This window comes from Chrysemys picta, unplaced genomic scaffold, assembly GCF_011386835.1.
Source record: "Chrysemys picta bellii isolate R12L10 unplaced genomic scaffold, ASM1138683v2 scaf1064, whole genome shotgun sequence".
Classification (NCBI taxonomy): Eukaryota; Metazoa; Chordata; order Testudines; family Emydidae; genus Chrysemys; species Chrysemys picta.
The window spans coordinates 4,820-22,040 of NW_027053771.1; the positions used below are offsets into that span (position 1 = coordinate 4,820).

At 56.0% G+C, this 17,221-nt stretch overlaps 1 long non-coding RNA gene across 2 annotated transcripts; it reads left to right on the plus strand.

Annotated features, from left to right (window-relative positions):
• Positions 1 to 1,421: 1,421 nt before the first annotated feature.
• LOC135979633 (uncharacterized) lies at positions 1,422 to 9,324 on the plus strand. 2 transcript variants are annotated; one of them, XR_010596901.1, is made up of 3 exons: positions 1,422 to 2,425; positions 6,852 to 7,280; positions 7,396 to 9,324. It is a non-coding gene; the product is annotated as an uncharacterized LOC135979633 (long non-coding RNA). The 2 variants fall into 2 exon arrangements; XR_010596902.1 differs by having other exon boundaries at positions 6,852 to 7,262.
• Positions 9,325 to 17,221: the final 7,897 nt, after the last annotated feature.

The window sequence follows — 17,221 nt, forward strand, 5'->3', positions numbered from 1 at the left end:
CCAGTCTCTGAAAATCTAGCACAGGGTGTGGCTCTCCTGAAACAACGATCGTAGTAGGGAAAACGGTCCATTCCTCACAGAGCTTGCTGAGCAATTGGTATCTTATAAATTAGGGTTACCATATTTTGTGCCTCCAAATGGAGGACACTCCACGGCCCCGCCCCCAGCCCCGCCCCCAGCCCTACCCAACCCCGCCCCCTCCCCAAAGTCTCCGCCCCCTCCCCTGCTTCCCGCGAACATTTGATTCGCGGGAAGCCTGAAGCAGGTAAGGGGGGTGTGGGGGGAGGAGGCGCGGCCCAGGCTGGCCCCCCGGCGTTTCCAGCCTGGGTCAGCTCGGGCCCTGGGGTGCCGGCCCCGGCCGACCACCCCCGGCCCGCCCAGCACTGCCGGCCCCCGGCGGCCCGGCGCACCCCCCCGGCTCCCCGCCGGCCCGGCGGGCCCGGCTCCCCGCCGGCCCGGCGGACCCGGCTCCCCGCGGGCCCGGCGGACCCGGCTCCCCGCGGGCCCGGCGGACCCGGCTCCCCGCGGGCCCGGCCGACCCGGCTCCCCGCCGGCCCGGCTCCCCGCGGGCCCGGCCGACCCAGCTCCCCGCCGGCCCGGCTCCCCGCCAGCCCGGCTGACCGGCTCCCCGCCAGCCCGGCTGACCGGCTCCCCGCCAGCCCGGCTGACCGGCTCCCCGCGGGCCGGCTGACCTCCCGATTTTCCCGGACATGCCCGGCTTTTGGGGATTTCCCCCCGGACGGGGATTTGAGCCCCCAAAAGCCGGACATGTCCGGGAAAATCCAGACGTATGGTAACCCTACGGGTGGGGATGTGGGGTCTGGGAGGGATTAGGGTACAGGAGGGGATTCCGACCTGGGGCAGGGGGTTGGGGTGCCGGGTGTGAGGTCTGGGAGGGAATTTGGGTGTGGGAGGGCGTTCCAACCTGGGGCAGGGTTTCTGGGTGCGAGCTCCAGCCAGGCGGCACTTACCTCAGCCAGCTCCTGATCAATGGCACACGGGTGCTAATGCAGGCTCCTGACCCCTGGTCTCCCTCCGCTGGCAGGCTCTGAGCAAGGCCTGCGCCGAGAACATGGATGACGAGCTCTCGATCCTGCTGACAGCACCCCCCAGCACAGACAAACTCCAGCACATCTTGGAGGTGAGCAGAATGGGGAGGGGCAGCAGGGGTTTTACCTTAGCCCTGGGGACTCCTAGAAAGAAGAGACTGGAAAATCCATGTTTCTATTGGATCCTTCCGAGTATGCATTCGTGATATAAACTCACTGGGTGACCTTGGGGTAACTCACTTCCCCCTTACAGCATCAGTCTTCTCCACTATCAAATCTACACTGGGGAAGAAGGACAGAAGCCCCGACAATCACCTTCACCTCTGGGTGTCTGGTCCTGGGAGCCAAAACCAACTGGACTATCTGCCCCATCTCCTAAACTGCCCTGTCTTTCCCTCCTAGGGCCTGGTCCTTAGTGCTCAACCTGGCCCCTTCCCAGCTTGTCCCTGACCTTTAAAGGACTCTCCAAGCCCCTCCCATGCCTGCTTCCCTTGGGGTCTCTCTCCTGGCTGAGCACAGGCTGCCCTTCTATCTCTCAGCAGGCCTGGGTCCTAATCACAGGCTGCGTCTTGTCACGTGACCCCCACACTTATTCCCTTCACCTTAGGGAGCTGCATCACCTGGGCCAGGTGCAGTTGAGCTCCAACCCCTTTCCTGGCCATCTCACCCTGGGACAGGTTGAAACTGGAAACCTGTGGGTAACAGTAACTGGTTGCTCGCAAAGGTGCTGAAGACACAATGGAAGAGGAAATCCTTTGGCCTGGATTGAAATTATTCCGACTGAAAGTGAATGAGAGAAAATAGGTCCAGAGTTCTCTTCCTAGCAGCAGAAAATGTAGCGATTGATAGAGGTTCAGGTCAGAAAGGACCATTATGTGCATCTAGTCGCCCCTCCTCTATAACTCAGGGCCTAGAATGTGACCAAGTGGTTCCTTCAGCCAACCATAGCATGGGACTGAGCCAGAGCATGTCTTTTGGAACGACATCCACATGCAGGAGAGCCAGCTGGCTACCAGAAAATCTCTCTTCTGCAGTGACGTGGGGTTAAGGGACACGGGGGAAAAGACATGGAGGCTGTGACTAAACTTAGAGCAGCAAGGCCAGGAAAACCAGGGTTAGGTCCCAGGCCTGGCTATCAGATCTACTGTTTTCTATTCCTGGCTTTGGGACCATGAGCGAGTCTCTGCACCGCTGGGTGCCTCGGTTTCCCCAGCTATCAAATGGAGCTAATCAAGGTTTTGTTTGTTCTCCCCATTTTACAGGGTGGGAAACCGAGACACAGTTGGGACCTGTCTACACTACAGGTCTGTCGTGCGTTTGTAATCTGCTGACCCCCACATGTTGTTCAGAGCCTATGGACAACACAGCTCCTAAAGGTACGTTTGTTCTGTGCTTATCCCCTATGTACCAGCAGGGCTGGACAGCATTTCTCACTGTGATGTGGGGAGCAGGTCCTGGGTACTAAGGGTCTGAAGAAGCTCTCAAGGACTAATTTTTTAAAATAATTGTTATCAATGAATTGGGAGAAAACATACAATCACTGCGGATAAGATTGGGGGGTGACAAAATACAGGCAGAGTGGTAATTCCTGATGGGGAGAGGGCAGTGATACAGAGCGATCTGGCTCATTCGGCCAGCTGGACCCATTCAAAGAAAACAAGTTTGAGCAGAGCCCAATGCAAGGTCCTATGCGTGGCAACAAGGCACGCCGGCCACACCTCCAGAATGGGGACGTGTATCCAGGAAAGCAGTGACTCTGAAAAGGATTTAGGGGCCAGAGTGGAGAAGCCACTCAACATGAGCTCCCAGTGTGATGCTGTGGTGAACAGGGCTAAAGCCATCATTAGACGAAGGAGCAGAGCCGTGAGTAGGATAGGGAGGTGACACAGCAGCAGTGAGACTGCTATTGGAATACTGCCTCCAGTGTTGGTGTCCTCCTTTGAAAAAGATGGTCCTAGAAATTGGAGCTGGGGCAGCAAAGAGCCACCAAATGTTCTGAGGGCTGGAGAAAAATGCCTTCTAGTGAGCTATTGAAAGAGCTCAACCTGTTTAGCTTATCAAAAGAAGATTGAAGGGGACTTCATTGAAGTGTTGATGTGCCTTAATGGAGAGAAAATACTGGGGATTAAAGGGCTCTCTAGTCTAGCAGAGAAAGGCAGAACAAGACCCAATGGCTGGAAGGTGAAAAGAGACAAATTCCTATGACAAATAAGGCACAAATATTCAACAGCGAGGATGATTGAACACAGGAAGAAGCTACCAAGGAAAGTGGTGGATTCTCCATCTCTTGATGTCATTAATAAAGACTAGATGCCTTTCCGGAATGTGTTTGCCCCAAAAGTAGCTATTGTGATAGACAGGAGGCCTGTGATATGCAGGGGGTCAGATTAGATGCTCTAACTGTCTCTTCTGGCCATAAAGTCTACTCATTTCTGAGAAACCGAGTGTAGCATTGGGAGCAGCTTGTGATGTTTTACTGTCTAGCCGGCTTGCTTCCTAGAATGAACACTCATTGAGCGGGGTGATCCCCAGAGAGTAGCTCAAACCTCCAAAGTGTCTGCCCTGTGGCAGGACATTAACACTGCAGGGGAGGGGTGGGTGTGGCAGTGACATCACAAAGGCCTTTTGCAGGACCTCGGCCTATTGGCCAAAGGTGCAGGGGAGGTGGTGACCTCACAGAGGGATGCTGACATCAGCCAGGCAGGACAGGGGCGCAGGGCCAAGGAAACCTCAGAGACCCCTGTGGCTTTGCTTCAGCAAGTCTCCTCTCGAGATCTCTCTTTGAGGTCTGAGAGAGTATTTGGGTTCGTGTATGTGAGCACCAGGAGGAACCTCTTTTGAGTTTTCTCCTTTCTTTTTCCTGATTTCATTAGAAATCTGACGTCCCTGTTTAGAAGGTAAGAGCCTCCGAGAGGTTTGGAACCTGTTCAGTCTGCTGCATCTGGCTCCAGCTGAATTTTAGGCATGGAAAACACTAGCTTAAGGTGGCCAAATTTTATTCCCCACCTGGGATTTTGTCCCTTAGAATCTCTGGGGACATTAAGGTTTGTCCTTTTTCTTTTACCTTTTCCTCTATCCCTCCCTCCTTTCTTTTCATCTCTTACTTCTTTTGTCCTTTCCCTGTTCCCCTCCCACCACCAGGAGGGGTGTGTGTGTGTCATGGGGGTTGCTCTACAACTCCCATTGTGGGAGGTCCACCGAAAAATGTGGGGCTGAAATAGTGCTCAGACAGTGATCCCCAGCGGTGACCTGGGCCATCCTTTGGGCTCTCTGGTGAGAACCCTCATCCTCCCGCCCCTCGGTCTCTACCCTGATTGGCTGAGCAGGGGGTTATTGACAGGGAGGAGACTCAGGTCCCTGTTGTTTTCTTTTAAGACCAAGTAAATAGTCATAACCAGTCATATGTTCGACAAATTTTGCTGCGTCTCTGCAGTTCATTATTTTCTCTAACATTCCAGTTCTCCTAAAATACTTGCTGAATAATTACTATGAACTCTTGCTGGTCTGGAACTCACTTGAGAGCACTTTATTCAGGTCATTCAATGTCTGAAATTCAAGATCCGATGGTTAGTTTGAAAATCAGGGCTCTTGGGTCCTATTCCCAACTCTGCCACGGACTGGCTGTGTGACCTAAGACAAGTCAATTCTCCTTTCTCAGCCTCAGCTTCTCCCTCTTTCAAGTAGGGATAACAATCCGCCCTATTTACCTCCCGGCAGGTGGAGAATGGGGATCTATTGGAGAGTGTCACTAGGAGCAGTGCATAAGATGAGGTGTCCTATCCTGTTTACTCAGATCAGATTAGGACATAATAGAATGGCTGAAATAGTCTATTTTATTTGTATTTTATTATGTTGCAATTGTTAAAAGCAGCACCTACTTAGCTCAGACTGAAACATCTTATCTAATTTTTGAGATCTAAGTATCTCCTCTTTGTGTAGCTCAAACCTCCAAAGTGTCTGCCCTGTGGCAGGACATTAACACTGCAGGGGAGGAGTGGGTATGGCAGTGACATCACAAAGGCCTTTTGCAGGACCTCAGCCTATTGGTCAAAGGTGCTGGGGAGGTGGTGATCTCACAGAGAGATGCTGACATCAGCCAGGCAGGACAGGGGCGCAGGGCCAGGGAAACCTCAGAGTCCCCTGTAGCTTTGCTTCAGCAAGTCTCCTTCTCGAGGTCTCTCTTTGAGGACTGAGAGAGTATTTAGGTTCATGTACATGAGCGCCAGGAGGAACCTCTTTTGAGTTTTCTCTTTTCTTTTTCCTGATTTTACTAGAAAACAGACGTCCCTGTTTAGAAGGTAAGAGCCTCCGAGAGGTTTGGAACCTGTTCAGTCTGATGCATCTGGCGCCAGCTGAATTCTAGGCATGGAAAACACTAGCTTAAGGTGGTCGAATTTTATTCCTCACCTGGGATTTTGTCCCTTAGAATCACTGGGGACATTAGGGTTTGTTCTTTTTGTTTTACCTTTTCCTCCATCCCTTCCTCCTTTCTCTTCATCTCTTAAGTCTTCTGTCCTTTCCTCTGTTCCCCTCCCACCACCAGGAGGACTCTGTGTGTGTGTCGTGGGGGGTGCTCTGCAGTGGGAACAGGGACAATTCTCCAACTTTGGGCAGTCGAGAGCCTGGGTGAGATAAGGGGCGTTAAAGCCCTTTGTGAAGGAGAAAGGGGAGTTTCACGGTGTTGAGCACCAAGGAATTCTAAACTTTGCTAAAACATCTAGTCTGCAGAAACCAGAAATGGTTGGGGCCACATTGTAACCATTGTCTTTTTTAAGCCCATTGAGGGATGTGAGTCCCACCCTTTTAGGTATCTGGGGTGCTGGGAGAAGAGAAGAGGTGCCTGTCTCCATTTTATGGCCTCAACAAACTAAGTGCTGTGCCCCAGTTCTCGTCAGAGATCCCTGAAAAAGAACGTCTTCCCATCCATTAACATACCTGGAAAGATACTGGAACCCCTTATTAAACAATCAGTTTGTCAGCACCTACAGGACAATTTGGTTCTTAGGACTAGTGAGCATGGACTTGTCAAGAACAAATCATTCCAAACCAATCCTAGCTCCTTCTTTGGCAGGGTTACGGGCCTAGTGAAGTAAACAGTAGATGTGATCCATCTTGGTGTTAATAAGGACATTCTCACAAACAAACTAGGGAGATGTGGTCTAGATGCAATTAGTATAATATGTGTGCACAGATGGTTGCAAGCCCGTACTCCAACAGCCCAGAACCAAACACTCCTTCTCCTGGGCAGTGCGCTCCGACCTCTAATGGTCAGATGCTGCTTAGCACTGTCAGAGCAGCTTTTGCTGGGGGATTCTCCCAGCACTTTCCAATAGTGGGAAAGTATGAAATCCCCATTTGACTGCTGGGGACAGAGCCTAGAGCGGGGAGCAACTTACCCAAAGTCCCACAGGTCAATAGGAAACTCAGGCGCAGGGCTGGGAGTCACTGCCCCTCCCACTCCCAGGTCACCGCCCAAGGGTGGCTCCTCTGGCAGAGGTGCGGGGAAGGGTCACTCTCTCCTGGCTGGGCTGTTCTTTTCACTCCAGTAACATTGCAACGGCTTTGGGGAGAGGCTCACTCCCAGGATCAGATACAGGAGGGGCAGCAGGGTCCAGGGAACAGGGGCTATTCCTGCCCTGCCACTGTCTGTCTGAGAAACCTTGGCCTTGTCATTCCCTGGCTCGGTGCCTCAGTTTCCATTCTCGCCAGCCTGTGCCTATTTCCCTGCAGTTTCACCTGCGTGTTGGTGCCAGTCCCATCCCCGCACTGCACAGTCTAATACCGGCTCCTCTCTCTTGCCAGCACTATGACACCTGCCGTGGAGCCAGAGCTGGAGACCCACCTCCTCCGAGCTGCCCTGCACGCCGTCTTCACCCTGGGCATGGAGAAGGACACCACCCAAGTGCAGGTAGATCATGCTAAAGTCATGGATTGAAGAGCCAGCTGTCATCCTGCCATGAGTCCTTGCTAATTGCCTGCAGTGGGATGTGAATGAGAGAGGCCAGGATATGTGTTTGGGGGTCTCACCAGTGTTTCCCAGAGACCCCACTTCCCATCCTGTGGCAGGTGTAGCCTCACTTTCCCTAACTCTGACCCATGGCTCTCCCTTGCTTTCAGGATCTGCCTAGGGTCTTGCCAGACCTCCTGGATGCCATGCTGGGGAACCTGCTGGCAGAGTCCCCAGACACCGACAGGCTCCAGTACATCTTGGAGGTGAGCCCGATGAGAGAGGTGGGGACAATTTTACCTTCACTCTTAGATCCATTTTCCAGTCTGTCCTCCTAGCCGGGCCCCAAGTGGGCGTCCTTGGTCAGGGCAGTCAGTGCAATGCCTCCTTTCCCCACAGCACATTAACTACTAGATCGTGTCCACGGTGCCGCGAGAGAGAGCCAGGGCCGTTAAGAGCAGCACTGCCCTGCTCAGATTCACCATCACCCTCCCTGAGTTTGATGTAAGTGACCTCTGACCCCAGCTTCCTGACTCCAGGCGTAGGTGATCTGGCTCCGACGGGCTGTAGGATCTGCTGCTGCAGGGGCTGTGGGTTAGGAGTGTTCCTCTTGGGGAGGCAGAGTCAGAGCAGAGAGTGAGCCTGGCTTGAGTCAAGTTCTTCTTGTCCTAGTTAAGTGGTGACTCTGGGCTTTTAAGGGGACTGTGCTCCAGGTTCATGCCTCCCTGTCATCCTGGAGCAGCTGGGGAAGCAAGTCCTCATGGAGGGCCCTGCAGAGGGGCTGAGGGGAAGGAGAGTCCTGGCCCGGGGGGGACTGGGAGCTGACAGGAAAATGCTGATGGAGTCCCCTCTCCCTCTCCCGTCCATTAGAACTCAGCGGAATTCCCCAGGATGGGTCACCACATGGCACAGCTAGCTCTGTCCGTCAGTGACCCAGCCAAGGACATCAGCCGGCAGGCCAGGGAGGGGGTTTACCGGCTCTACCAGCTGCTGCTGCACCAGAGGAGTAAGGAACCCAGCTGGGAAATGGCACCCGCTAGAAGAGTGAGACTGGGACCCCAGCCAATTTCTCTCAGATTGACCCCGGCTGGAGGATGAGTCTCTCTATCTCTTTCTGTGTTCCACACCACGCCCTGCAATTCTGTTGGGCCGGGCACGCAGCGAGGACTCTGCCCACTGTGCAGCCACCAATGGGATTGGAAGGACACAAGCCCTGCAACCAGAAGGACAAATGTGTGTGTGTGTGTGTGTCTCTCTCCCTGTCACCTACTCCCTCCTGGGGGAAACCCAGCAGCTGATGGGGAACAAGGTGAGCAGCTGCATTAGATTCAGGAGATTGGGGCGCGGCCCAGGCCTCATTCCCATCCTGTGGCCATTCGCTGGCCTGGCACAAGAAGCCTGGTGGGGAATGAAAGGGAGAGCAGGTGCTCCTGGGAAGGGAGATGAATTCACCTCCATGAGCAGGAGCGAGCCAGCTTGTCCCCGGAGCAGCTCCAGCCAGCTCTTTAGCCAGGCTAATTAATGACAAGCTTTGCCTCATCCCAGACTTATGTTCTTAGGACAGGGTGCTATCGCTCTTGGGAAGGGCAGGAGAGTCCCCCAAGTGCCCTCTGCGAGACTCTCCTGTCCCACAGGGCCGCACCCAATTCCTAGTGGTCTGGTGTCTGTCACCCGAGCCACCACCCAGAGTTGCTCCCATCACTGGCAGCCTGGGAGGCCAAGGACTGACGGGTGATGGCGTCTGACCAGGCAGGGCTGAGGCACATGGGCAGGGGACGCTTGCCCTGCTGCTGGCAAGGCTGGACCCGTTCTGGAGAGAACAGGAGGATTCAGTCAGCAGTAGGGTTACCATGTCTAATAAATAAAAAAAGAGGACCCTCCACGGGCCCTGGCCCCGCCCATTTTCCCACCCCTAGCCCCGCCCCAACTCCGCTCCTTCCCCGCCCTAACTCCGCCCCCTCCTCCCTCCCACTCCCAGCCATGGGGAGAGGGCTGCCACAGCGCTACCGGCTTCACGGTTTGCCGTGCAGCCCCCACACCCTGCGCCCCCGGCCGGCACTTCCCCAGCGCAGCTGGAGCACGGGAGGGGAAGCGCCCACCCGGTAGCGCTGGCTCGTGCAGCTCGGCTCTTAAAGTCTGAGAGGGGAGGAGCGGAGCAGCTCAGCTGGAGCCCGGGAAGGGAAGTGCCTGGCCGGCGGCTCGGGGTCTGGAGGAAGGGGGGGTGCTGCCCGAAGCAAGTAGCGCTGGCTCGGGCAGCTCGGCTCTTAAAGTCTGAGAGGGGAGGAGCGGAGCAGAGCAGCCGCGGGAGAGGAAGTACCCGGCCAGCATTTTCCCAGACATGTTTGGCTTTTCGGCAATTCCCCCCGGACGGGGGTTTGATTGCCGAAAAGCAGGACATGTCCGGGAAAAAACGGACGTATGGTAACCCTAGTCAGCAGGGGCTGCCGATCCGTCCCATTCACCAGGGCTGCCATCCTGCGGCTTCAGCATTACTGGCTGGGGTGACTTGGGGAAAGGTCTCAACCTCCCCACATCCCACTTCACTGCTGCCAGAATCCCTCCTGCCCCCCCCCCCGCTACAGTCCCCTCCCTACCCAACCTGCATGGGGCTGGAGGAGAGGGGTCTGAGAACTTGAGCTGTGGATTGGAGGTGGAACAGCTGTCAGGGGCACTGAGGGGGAAGTGGCAGGAGCTCCCCGTACAAGGAAGGGGGTTGCCACTGGAGGTCACTAGGAAGGACAACAAGACTCCATCCTGGGGGTCAGGAGGGGAAATCCATCCCTCAGAGGTGGGCAGAGGCTGGGTGGAAATGCTGCTGGTTCCAGGGGCCGTTAATCCCCCCTGATTCCTCGGAGGCGTCTGAGTCTCAGACAGGTTCTCATTCCCTTGCAGCAGGAGGACGTCACGGCCAATGTGATGCGCCAGCTCCGTATCATGCGGCACTTGCGCCAGGTGCCCGAGGAGCTGCAGGGCCTGTGCCTCCCAGGACACCAGCAACTCCCGCTCTCTGCTGCAGGTACTGCTCTGGCTCTCTGTAAATGGGGAGCTAGTGGAAGGGGAAATGGAGCCCCCTGGCACTCACAGAAACCCTCTCCCCTCTCTGTGGAGCAGGGTCCTTTCCTCTGCCCCCAAATTCCTTCATCTGGGACAGGAGCTCTTTCCCTCACACCCATTCCCCTCCCCTCTTTCCTTGATCTACCCCCATCCCATTCCCCCTGCGCCCAGGCAGAGCTCTGCCTGCCCCATATGGTGCAGAAAGGCCTGTGATATGTAGGGGATCAGATTAGGTGCTCTAACTGTCTCTTCTGCCCATAAATTCTACTCATTTCTGAGAAACCGAGTGTAGCATTGGGAGCAGCCTCTGCTGTTTTACTGTCTAGCCGGCTTGCTTCCTAGAATGAACACTCATTGAGTGGGGTGATCCACAGAGAGTAGCTCAAACCTCCAAAGGGTCTGGCCTGTGGCAGGACATTAGCACTGCAGGGGATGGGTGGGTGTGACAGTGACATCACAAAGGCCTTTTGCAGGACCTCCGCCTATTGGTCAAAGGTGGTGACCTCACAGAGAGATGCTGACATCAGCCAGGCAGGACAGGGGCGCAGGACCAGGGAAACCTCTGAGTCCCCTGTAGCTTTCCTTCAGCAAGTCTCCTTCTCGAGGTCTCTCTTTGAGGACTGAGAGAGTATTAGGGGTCACGTACGTGAGCGCCAGGAGGAACCTCTTTTGAGTTTTCTCCTTTCTTTTTCCTGATTTTACTAGAAAACTGACGTCCCTGTTTAGAAGGTAAGAGCCTCCGAGAGGTTTGGAACTTGTTCAGTCTGATCCATCTGTTCCACAAGTCCTTCAGTCCAATCCACTTCCCTAACTAATTTCCTTAATTTTTTAAAGTTAGCCCTTTTGAAAAAAAAAACCCTAGTCACAGATCTATTTTTGTTTACCCTTCCATTTAGTTTAAACTGAATTAGCTCACGATCGCTCAAATGAAGGCTGTCCCCTACAACCATTTCTTCTAAGAGATCCTCACTACTCACCAAAACCAAATCTAAAATGGCATCCCCTCTTGTTGGTTCAGCAACTACTTGGTGAAGGAATCCATCAGCTATCACATCTAGGAAAATCTGAGCCCTATTATATTACTAGCACTTGTCCTCCAGTCTATATCTGGGAAGTTAAAATCTCCCATGATCACACAATTCCCATTAGTATTTACTTCATTAAAAACATTGAAGAGGTCTCGATCCCTATCCAAATCAGACTCCAGTTCTAACAGACAGCAACCCCCCCCCCCCCCCGAAAGGCAGAGATAGAGCCCAGGAATCGAGATGGTGGGGAAATTTCATTGAAACCGTTTCTGACCGAAAATCCTATTCAAACTAAACCAGTTTGTTTCTTGAAATCATAACAAGTGGCAATGAAAATTCTTTGTCACAATGTGTTAAATTGTCTCGTCGCACTCAAAGAGGAGACACTTAGATCTCAAAAATTAGATAAGATGCTTCAGTCTGAGCTAAGTAGATGCTGATCTTAACAATTGCAAAATAATACAATACAAATAAAATAAACTATTTCAGCCATTCTATTATGTCCTAATCTGATCTGAGTAAACATGATAGGACACCTCATCTTATGCACTGCTCCTAGTGACACTCTCCAATAGACCCAGCAGTCCTTATTTCCAGGCCCCTTAACTAACCACTGCTGCACACTCCCTCCCACAGCTGGCAATTACAACCAATCATGTCCGGTCCCCCTGCTTTGAGAGGGAGTGTGCTCCGCTGGAGAGACTTCCCTCACGGATCACAGGGGGAACTCAATCCTGCCAACGATGCCAATCATAAATGAATCTACTCATCGTTAGGTGCCCCCCGGCAGCCAGGCATGGCATCACAGCCCTCTCGCTGGGCTAGCGTCCCCCATCCATGGTCGCTCCAGCACCACGGCAGTTTCTCTGCCTGGTAACTCCGGCCAGGTCACCACCTTTAGTCCACCCTTCTGGGGCCCAGCTTGCCTCACACTAAAAGTCCAAAGAGGTCTTTCCACAGACAGAAGTCCTTCTGCCATCGCTGGGGCATTTGCTCTGCCTGTAGCCCCCTTGCTGGGCTTGGGAACCCTCTCCAGGTGCGTGTACGCCGCCTCCTCTGGGGCCGGTAGGGGAACCCAGTCCCACCCTGACATTGATAGCAGCTCAGGGCCCTGGACCCAACAGCTAGGTCTGCACCTTTCTCTTTGCTGCACTTTTCCAACCTCTCTTCTCAAGTTCCCCTCCAGGCTTTCCTTGCTGCTCTGAACTTCCTACCTCGTTCTTAATCCTGTTGCTACCCCAGCTGGGCTGTATCACCACTGAAGTCTGGCTCTTTACGGGGGCGGATATGGTGCCTCTCAGTTCGGGCTCATTCTATAATCAGCTTTCTGTGAGTGCCGGGGGGCTCCATTTCCCCTTCCACTAGCTCCCCATTTACAGAGAGCCAGAGCAGTACCTGCAGCAGGGAGCGGGAGTTGCTGGTGGCCGCAGAGGCACAGGCCCTGCAGTGCCTCGGGCACCTGGCACAAGTGCCGCATGATACGGAGCTGGCGCATCACATTGGCCGTGACGTCCTCCTGCTGCAAGGGAACGAGAACCTGTCTGAGACTCAGACGCCTCGGAGGAATCAGGGGGGATTAACGGCCCCTGGAACCAGCAGCATTTCCACCCAGCCCCTGCCCACCTCTGAGGGATGGATTCCCCTTCCTGATCCCCAGGATGGAGTCTTGTCCTTCCTAGTGACCTCCACTGGCAACCCCCCTCCTTGTACGGGGAGCTCCTGCCACCTCCCCCTCAGTGCCCCTGACAGCTGTTCCACCTCCAATCCACAGCTCAAGTTCTCAGACCCCTCTTCTCCAGCCCCACCCAGGTTGGGTAGGGAGGGGACTGTAGCGGGGGGGGGAAGGAGGGATTCTGGCAGCAGTGAAGTGGGATGTGGGGAGGTTGAGACCTTTCCCCAAGTCACCCCAGCCACTAATGCTGAAGCCGCAGGATGGCAGCCCTGGTGAATGGGACGGATCGGCAGCCCCTGCTGACTGAATCCTCCTGTTCTCTCCAGCAGGGCCGGCTTTAGGAAGGGCGGGGCCCAATTCAAACATTTTTGGCGGGGCCCCGGCAGGGATGACAAAAAAAATAATGTAAAAAAAAGCCTTTCATTTCTTCCATGTATTATTTACTTTCCATAACTGTATAAATAATAAAATTATACATTAAGTACATTGCATCATATATGCTGTTGATCAGTTATTAATGAGCTCCGTTTCACATGTGTGGGTCCCCGCCACTCCCTGGGGGTGTGCTAGGGTGACCAGATGTCCTGATTTTATAGGGACAGTCCCGATTTTTGGGTCTTTTTCTTATAGGATCCTATTATCCCCCACCACCTGTCCCGATTTTTCACACTTGCTGTCTGGTCACGCTAGTGGTGTGCACATGTGTGGGTCCCAGCTGCTCCCTGCCCTCCTCATTGAAGCAGGTGTGCAGGGTCACTGCCCTGGGAACTGCAGGGCACCAGTGGACATGGGGCTGGCTGGAGGCAGGGCAGGGGCTCACTGGAGGTAGGGTCTGGCTGCAGGCAGGGCAAGGGGTGCGGGGCTGGCTGGAAACAGGGGTGTGTGGGGCTGGCTGGCTTTGGGCAGGGCCGCAGGGGGGTTGCGGCAGGGGTTGCCTGGAGACAGGGCAGGGGGTGCGGCAGAGGCTGGCTGTGGGCAGGGGGTGCAGGGCTGGCTGGAGACGGGGCTGGCTGTGGGCAGGGCAGGGGGTGCAGGGCTGGTGCGGGGACGGGGTGCAGCAGAGGCAGCTTTAAATAGCCCCTGAGTCCCCCGCTATCCCAGGGCTCTGGGGGCTATTTAAAGGGCCCAGGGCTCCCCTGCTTCTACCGACCCGGCCCTTTAAATAGCCGCGGGAGCCCTGGGGAAGCGGCGGGGCTCCAGTGGCTATTTAAAGGGCCAGGGCGGTAGAGGCAGCGGGAGCCCCGGACTTTTTAAATAGCCCCCAGAGCCCCGCAGCCCTACCCCAGGGCTCCAGCAGTGGGGGTCTGGTAGCAATTTAAAGAGCCTGGGGCTCCGGCCCCTGCTGGGAGCCCTAGGTCCTTTAAATTGCCCCCTGGGGAAGCCGGGCCACCCTGGTACAGCGCACCGGCTCTTGCCGGTACACCGTACTGGGGCTTGGGCCCGGGGCCCGATTCAGGGGAATTGGTTGAATTGGCCTAAAGCCGGCCCTGGTGGGGGTATGGCCACAGAGCCGCAGGGAGGGGAACCCTGAGGTGTGGCGGCTGGGTGGGTACTGGGAGTTCCTCCTGAAGGGACGGGGGTTGGCCAAGGTCACTCAGCCCCGGGGTCTGGGAGGGGGACAGGCTGAGGGCACTCAGAGCCCCATGAAGTGGGGGGGGGGCTGAGGGGAGGGACTGGCCAGGGGCACTCAGAGCTCGGGGGGGGGGGCTGTCCGGGGGGGCACTCACAGCCCCAGGAGGTGGGTGGGGGAGGGCACACAGGATTTCAGGAATTCCCTGGCAGTGAAGAGCTGCTGGCGGCAGGGAGGAGCCAGCCGTGACAATCCCCACTTGGGATCCCTGGCTGGGCTAGTGGGTATGGGGGCCCGTGGCCAAGCTGCAGCGGAAGGTGACCTGAAGGAAATGCCTCGGCCTCGGCCTCCGGCTAGGAAGGGCCTGGGCCAGACAATGACCCACCGCGCAGTGTCCCAGTTCCTTGCCCCACACCTGCGGGGCACGGCCCCTCCTCTGTAGGGAGGTTGGCATGTACCTTAGTGCTGCTTCCTCCATCCCCAAAGGCCTCTCCCAGCCAGTCTCTGGCAACCCCTGCCGTTCAATACGCACATTACCCTGCTGTGACATACCCGGGTTGGGGGGGGAACCCCTCGGGGATGGGGGGGCTGTCACACAGCTGGGCAATTTAACCCAGCTGGGCAGGAGTGACTGTCTCCCTGGAGCTGGGGTCTCAGCCCAGGTGTCTCTCTGCCCTTCCCCCTAGTCGCCCCCGGGCGAGGTGGGAGTGCCCCACGTTGCGTTCCAGCCCCACATTCGCACCCACAAGTGCTGGTGGGTTCCAATCCCAGCTGAACACGCCCACCCGGCCCTAGTGCGGAGCAGAAGGGCCCAGCGCTGCCCCACAGACCCTCTGGCTCTCCGAGCCCGCTCTTACCCATCACCCCAGCACGTCTGGCCCAGGCTGAACGCTGCTGCTCTGTGCAGAGAGGCTGGCACTTCTCGCTCCTGCCGTACGAGGGGCTGCTACCGACTGCTCCCCGTAACCCCCGCCCTGCTGCGCTCTGGGGATGTTGCCCTGCTGTGGAGCTCTGAGGTGTCTTGAACTGGAATTTGTTTGGAAAGAAACTGCTAAGGAGCCTTATCAGCCCCGGTCAGAGAGTACCTGGGAGCCTGCCTGGGTCGGGCGGGTCTGGTACAGCCTCCCCCCAGATAAGGCTCTTCCCTGGACCTGCCACCCATTGGAATCTGGAACGATTCCCTCCGAGGTAACACCCAGGGCAGCCAGGGCAGGGCAGGGCATGGCCTGCTCCCCTGGAGCGTTAGGACTTTCAGGAGTCAGAGGTGTCAGCGGAGCAGGTTGTGATTGTACGTTAAAGCAGTGAAGAAAGTTGGGGGGACAGAGGAATTGGGTGCTGTGGCCCCCCCATGCCTGGGGCCTATTTGAAAGGCAGCTGTCACACTGTCCCCTTTATCGGGAGTGCCCACTACACCCATCTCACGCAGTCCTCGGCACGAGAAGGGGGAGCATGTTCCCAGCTGAACGGCGTTCGTCCAGGACTCACCGACCCCTATTCCAGGATGGGGGAGTGACCTGAGAGAGAGGTCACCATGTAGCCTGCAATTATCAGTGGCTTCTGGATTCCTCTGGGAAAGGGTTAACCAGGGGCTTAGTTTAGTCCACACTTGGCTTTCTCGGCAGTGCTGGACTCTGGTGGCAGGGAGGTGTCCAGCTCGCACCCTTTCACCTGGCAGGGAAAGTGCCCTAAAGGTTAGGATGTTCTCACAGGCTGTCGTAGTTACTGGGACCTTGGCAGGGAGGATTGGTGGCTTGTGGGGCATCGGATACCTCCCCTCCTCCTAGAGCTGTGCAGTAACCAGAACATTACCCCCGCGAGGAGAGGGTTTCGGGGACCCTGGGATCTTGGGAGCCAGGGCTTCTCTCAGCAGCCTGGAAGCCCAGGCCCCCCATCAGCCTGTCAAGCAGGTGGGCAGGCGGGCGAGCTGGCAGGGAGCTAAGCAGCTTTCCGTGCTAAACCTGCCTGCTTTCTGTCTGAAGGTTTGTCCAAATCGACGTGTTCCCACGAAACGTTTGGATTTTGACAAGCTGGCAATTTCTGATGGAAAAACGGTTCCACTGGCAAATTCTGACCAGCGCCTCTCCTGACCGCACAGCTCCCTGCATCTTTGCTGAGCGTGGAATCAGAATGGACTTGACACAGGTGGTTGTGCCCTGGGATGCCATCTCAGGCCAGCTCCCCCAGTGCTCCGGCGCTCACATTCTCCTAGTGGTGACGTCTGACCCTGGGGAGATGAAAGGCCTCTGCGGGTTGTTTCCTGCACTGTGAGCTTTGGCTGCAGGCTTCTGTCCCCAGCCATGGCACGAAGGAATCTGTCTAGCCAAGCTGGGCGTCCTCCCTCATCTGTGGTCAGAGGTCACACGGGCCCTTCCAGTGACAAGGTGGCAGCATCTGGCCCTGGGAAAACAGACATCTGCTGTGTGCTCACCTCAGAGATTTCTTTCTTTCTGCAAACTGAAGAGGCCTCTCTCCTGTAGCCTCAGCAGAGGCTGCGAGGAGGCCAGCAGACCCGGTGGCCCCCTGCAGACTGGGGGAGGCCCTGACCAGTAGCTCTAAAGGCCAGAAGACCCCACAGGACAGGTGGGGAATGGGACTGTGACGTTACGTTGCTGTTCCATGGTTCCTTTCTCCTAGGGTTACCATATTTAAAAAAATAAAAAAAAGAGGACACTCCACGGGCCCTGGCCCCGCCCCAAGTCCACCCCTACTCCGCCCATTCCCCCAAAGTCCCCGCCCTAACTCCCCCTCCTCCCTCCCAGCCACACGAAAAAGGCTGCCCAAGCACTACCAGCTTCACGGTTTGCCGGGCAGCCGCCAGACCCTGCGCCCCCGGCCAGCGCTTCCCCAGCACAGCTGGAGCCCGGGAGGGGAAGAGCCCAGCCGGGGGCGCAGGGTCTGGAG